A 6,000-nucleotide genomic window follows, 5' to 3' on the forward strand; every position below is an offset into this window, starting at 1 on the left:
GTGCAGTGGGTAGAATGCTCGACTTTTGTGCCCAAGGGTGTGGGATCGAATGCCGGCCGCGGTGGCCGCTTTTCGATAGAGGCGAAAAGCAAGGCTCCCGTGTGCTGTGCGATATCAGTGCACATGCACGTAAAGAACCCCAGCAGAGGTCAAAGTTTCTAGAGTCCTCCACTGTCTGCAGGCTTCAGTATATTGGGGCAAACTGCGACACCATTTCGGCTGCGGTTTAATAACCACAAAGCTAATAGCACCAGCCTTCCTAATTTGCCATTATCTAAACATTTAAGCATTCAGGGTCACACATTTGATAAACTATAATGGCTACAGTTTTGGAATCTGGATTTAGATCACACCGCGACCGAATAGTCAGGGAATCGTTCCTAATTCATAAATTTAAAGCTGTCTCGTCAGGAAATAATGAAAGCGTTGGAAAATTAACCTGCCTGTCGTAATACGTCCCATTGGACGACCTTGCAAATATCATATTGGGGTCGTGACTGGTGCCCTCTTTTTAAACCATGTATACGTTCAACCATATGTGCTTTTGCCACGCGCGGTTTCATTTGTATTGCTTAATGTCCCAGTAATCTCTGAATAATTTTTTCACTACTGTGCATCATTCTCGTACATTCATTTTTTTTTTTTCTCTCTCTCTCTTATATAACCACCGCATATGCTTGCAGTTCGCCTTCACTGATTACTTTTTGAACGCCGCTGACCTGGAATCGCGATACGTAATCGTAATCACATCTTGCATAGAGTTAATACAAAGACTCTAGAGGGAAAGCTGGGCAGGGAAACGAGCTTCTCACTGGTTCGCCGCCATCATCAAATTTATCATTGTGGCCAGCACAGTTTCTGCTCACTGCGTCAAAAATGAACAAAGGTTTGAACAAAAGTTTTAAAAACCGCTGCCGATAACACAACTGTACGAAATTTCTATACATTGTTTTCAAGTTTCAAGCATATTATATAATCTTTCAGGCACCTTCTTGGCCATAAAGGAATGATGTAGAACAATTAGAAACCATGTTTGCGAGCAGACGTAGCAGACGTAGCTTACTGTATGCAGCACTAGCCATCCCGGTTAGACCAAGGGCCGTTGCTGTGGAATTCGTCACTGTTTTTTTTTTTTTTAATATACTGTGGTCGTCGTCTTGCGCCAAAGCAAATTTCTGACATATTTTCAGGTGATCGTGCACAGAGGAGATGCATGTGCGCTCGACGGACGAAATGCATGCGAAGCGCGAAACAATCGCAGGGATAGCCGGCCTTGCGATAACAACTCAGAAGAATCAGGACACCTATGTGATGTTACAGTAGGTACGCGACGCAACATATCACAAGAAATGCTCCACACGCGACGATTCTGCCGTTGTTTACAGCACCTACTGAACAGTAGCCGCCCGCCGTCGTTTAGCTGCACGCCGCCATCTTCCCACGATCTAAGTTGCCAGCTTCAAACCATCTTCATGTGCCAGATTTAGCAAGTAAAATTGATCTGGCAACCAATGAACAGTGGGATAATGGCGGCAATCACGCGGTCACCCCTCGAATGCATTGGCTGAACGGGCAGCTTTCCCTCTAGAGTCTTTGTATTAACTCTATGACATCTTGTTTACGCCATTGCACTTTCATGTTGCTGGTTCGCCACGTGCCTTTTTGGACTACATATTTTTGATTATGTTATTATAACACCATGCTGATGCGCTTTTTTCTGACAAAGGCCGGTCCCGCAGCCGAAACGTCAATAAATAATTGTTCCAATATATATATATATATATATATATATATATATATATATATATATATATATATATATATATATATATATATATATATATATATATATATATATATATACATATATATATATATATATATATACCATGGAGGAAGGAAACAACTTAGGAGAGGCCCTTGCCATTCCCAATGCATTGGAGAAAGTGTGGCGGAAGTGACGTCAAAATTTAGGGTTAGCCAAGTCGGGCCATTAGCAACGGCAACGCGTTGCTATGAAAACTCGGGCCACTAGCAACAGCGTTGCTAAGGGCCCTAGGTACGTGAGCGTCGCGGAGAAAGGGCAAAGGAGGAGGAGAGACGTTGCAGAGTCCAGTCGCGGCGCGGCCGCGCCGGCTTCAGAAAAATGACGTCAGGGCCTCTCCTAAGCTTTTCTTCCTCCATGATATATACACATATACATGAATATACTGTACATGCATCGCCTCATGACATTCGCCTACTGCTGATGAATAATTTATAATCGAATTTCTCACCAGTTTCGGTTTCGGTTTCAACAATCGAGCGATGACTGTGGCGCCAAAATCAAGTATAGGTCACGTGAGGGATGAATGAAAGCGATATAAGCGTTCCTGTGTCGTCTTACCAGCCAGCCTGTCTCAAAGACAGGAATTACTGAAGGTGAAAAGTCGGCGATTATATCGCTGTTTTGTTTTTCTTTTATGCCTCGCATGACCTGACTGCGACGTCACACGTATACCCTCTGCTGTTGAAACCGAAACTAACAAGAAAAAAAAAATAAAATATAAACTTAGCGGTCGTAGTTAAAAACCACGTGGTGATCCTTATACGAGATTTTTTTGCATCATTAACAAAAAGAAAACTGCCAATAAAATTTGGTGTCTATAGTTCTTTAAACCCTAGATTTGCAAACGGATCACTATACGCACGAGAAACAATATTGAAAAGAATTCTTTATATCTAATAATATCATTCCACTATTATTCACTAATTATATGTCAAAAATGTACCCAGATATAGTAGCGCATATTCTCTACCGGAACATGTATCTTCAACTTTCTTGTCACTTCCCTAGTGCCCTTCTACGCTTCTACCTTTACTGCCACTTCGAAAAAATAGTGTTTTCCTCCTCCTCCACCTCGACAAATCTAGTAACGTTGAACTCGACTGCCTTGCGGATATATGCGCGCTTGTACATGCATACTGGTTAGCTTAGCGAAACAGGAGTGAAGAGAATAAAAACCCTGGGTAGCTTCAGGCCCGCAAGAATTTCTGCATACGCCGCTTTACTGGCTTTACACAGCTTTATATTATTGTTTTTTTTTTTTTTTGTCTTCTGAACACGAAACTCAACAGCAAACCACACAGCTTTTTCGTGGCTTTTTCGCTAGGTGCATAGTTTTCTATTTAGAAACTCTGGTCTAGTGTAAGATTTCACTCGTACACTGTACTGCAACTTTTAGCTTCAGACTTTTCAAACGATTCATGGCTGATAGAGTGGCTACACGGCGGTTTTAACCATGAAGGAAAAAAAAAATATTTCCTCCATGGTTTTAACGTTTTAACTTCTAAAAAATGTAAGGAAGTGAACAGTCGTAACTGCATGGTGTTGATATCAGTTGCTTCCAAGCTTAGTTACAATTGAAACCAACTGCATTGTGCCGAAATTATTCCATAAATCATTTAGACCAGTTACGATTTTCATCTGTGTAACTCGTGTTCGAGTGAACGTGCTATCATGTCCATGAAACCAGTTATGATCCAAAAGCTCCGCATGAAACGTGCCACTGGCCTACTGGGGGTGACCTGCCGGTCGCCACCGCGCGATCTTGGTAAGCTGCGCATGCGCGAGAAGAAAGAAGGTAGGCGAGGAGGATCTGTTTGTAATCTGGCGGATGTGACGTAATAAATTGCTTATTTTTGTTTTTTGCTTGCGTGTACGCTCGCACCCAGACGCTTTTTTATCGTCGCCTCCGCAGCCGCTTTTTTTTTTTTTTTTTCCTTTTCAATTTTGGCGCGCAGTGGTACAAGCAAGCGGGAGGCTTGTTCGCGCCGTGTTTCAGATTGACCAGACTGGAATGTATTCTGCAAAATAGACTGGGTGACACCTATCCTTGCAAGTTTCTTCAGACTTTCGTAAGTACAGCGAAAATGCAGCGCAAAACACTTACGGTGGCATCCCGTACTTTCCTCGCCAACTTAGGAGAGCTCATGGCGCCGCTCTTCTCACGATACAGCTTGTCTGCATCGATGCGTTATTGCTAAGTGATCTCAATTCTTTTTGCGGCATCTTGCTGTGAGTCGGTGGCTTCAAGTAAAGCGTGGAGGATCTACGAAGCTCTTTTCCGTGCGCCAGGAGGCAGTCCCTTCAATATCCATGCTTCGATCGGTCGCCGGCGGCTCATTTTCGAGTGCGCCTCCGTTTTGCTCCCGAATAGCCCTGTCTTAGCAAGAGCAACCATTTCTATTTTTCGTTTCAGTGTGTGCCGAAATACTCTTGCTGCACAGCGATTTTGGGATCTTGGCTACGTCGCAGCTTCTGCTCTTGGGCTCTCCTGCACCATGAATGCCTTGTGCCTCATGAAAGGTGGGTACAAAATGTGTGCTGGCAAAAACAGGTTGCTCCACAAGAGCGCTACTATATGAAATAGAAGTTTGGCACTGGGCATGCATTTCGGTCAGCACCGTCACAGCCAAAGCAGTAGAAAAGGGTGAGGGGGGTGGGGGTGCCAGTACATATCTGCCGGACTGTTCTGACCACTAGATGGGACTAACCCGGTCATACGACTACATTTTAGCTAAGCTACATTTTAGCTAAGCGTGATAATATTAATGACATTTTTTTATCAACTCCAGGTGAATTCAAATTCTGTTTCTAGTTATGACTGTATATTGTCTTGTGCACCATACAAGGTAATTGCTGTTGATGGGCACGGTAAAAAAAATGTTTTTCAATGTTCACCAGCAAATCTACTCAGTGACAGTGCTATTTCTGTGGCCATTGTATAGATCCTTTTTGTATTCCTGACTAGAGCTGGTGAAATCGCTTCTTTCAGCTGTAGCGCGTTGATAAAATAAATGCTGGTGCATATTTTCCAGTAGCTGTCAAATACAGTGAGAGGGCATTCAGGTGCACAAGGTGGGACTAGGCTGAACCAGTCTGTTCCATATAGAGATACTAGTGCCCACGTAGGCCTGTCATGGTAGAAAATAGAATTGTATAATTGCTCGAAGAGCTTTCCAGTAGCATGCTTTGATGGGCTAGCTGGCACACCACTGCAGTGTGGTTTGGCTGTGCGAACAGGCCAAGGACGAAAGGAACGCACATGGAAATGCCAAGTTTGTTTTATCATTTCTTCATCTCCGTGTTTCTTTGGTTTACAGTGCCAAATCATATTCACGCTTTCCTATATGTTATCTTGCAAACAGCAAATGCACTGCTGACACTAGGGGCAAATTTTATTTGCTCTTTTTGGTTGAGGCCAATTTATTTTACTGATAGAACATTAAATGTTTCCATGTGAGTGCCATGTGACAGCTACTAGCATTATACTTTCATTCTGTGTTGCAGCGGGATCATTCATGTCTTACCTTTCCCAGGAGCCGGCATTTATTGCATTGTTCCGATTTCCAGGCCCTTCCCTGTTTGGTGCGTGTGCTGAAACAGGAATCCCTTGGAGGCGATTTGCAGCTTTTGTTCATCATCTTGATTCCGTCCCCACATAGGTAATAGCCACTGCGGTGGCACAGGATTAGGGTGCTCAATTGTTAAACCCAAGGACACAGGATGAAATCCTGGTTGCGGCAGTCCCTTTACAATGGAGGTGAAAAGCAATGCCGTGAACTGTGCGATGTTGACACGCATTTAAAGTTAAAGACAAGGTTGTTGAAATTTCTGGAGGCCTTCACTAAAGCATGTATCTATGTTCCAATATGGAAACAGTCTGTCCGGGCAATGGACAGGGAGAAAATCCAATGAGGTCATTGAGAGCATATTTACCACGGTAGCAGGGGTGAATTTAGGTGCCTACCCTGTTGGGGGGGGGGGGGGGGGGGGGGGGGGCACAGCAACATATCTGTAGTGCTTCCTGATATATATTTTTTTACATAGTGGCCATGCAGACCAGTTGGTGCAAACCTAACTTGCTGGACATGGACATGGGAAGCCAAGGACATGGGAACTCAATACAAAGAAGTACATGGGACAACACTGTTTGGTCTGAGACCCATTTCCAAAGC

At 43.7% G+C, this 6,000-nt stretch overlaps 1 long non-coding RNA gene across 1 annotated transcript; it reads left to right on the forward strand.

Annotated features, from left to right (window-relative positions):
• Positions 1 to 3,757: 3,757 nt before the first annotated feature.
• LOC146206374 (uncharacterized) lies at positions 3,758 to 5,786 on the forward strand. The gene is made up of 3 exons (XR_014704436.1): positions 3,758 to 3,897; positions 4,242 to 4,348; positions 5,396 to 5,786. It is a non-coding gene; the product is annotated as an uncharacterized LOC146206374 (long non-coding RNA).
• The last annotated feature ends 214 nt before the right edge of the window (positions 5,787 to 6,000 follow it).

This window comes from Amblyomma maculatum, chromosome 1 (genome assembly GCF_055883805.1).
Source record: "Amblyomma maculatum isolate TAMU_Amacu chromosome 1, ASM5588380v1, whole genome shotgun sequence".
In the NCBI taxonomy this organism is placed as follows: domain Eukaryota; kingdom Metazoa; phylum Arthropoda; class Arachnida; order Ixodida; family Ixodidae; genus Amblyomma; species Amblyomma maculatum.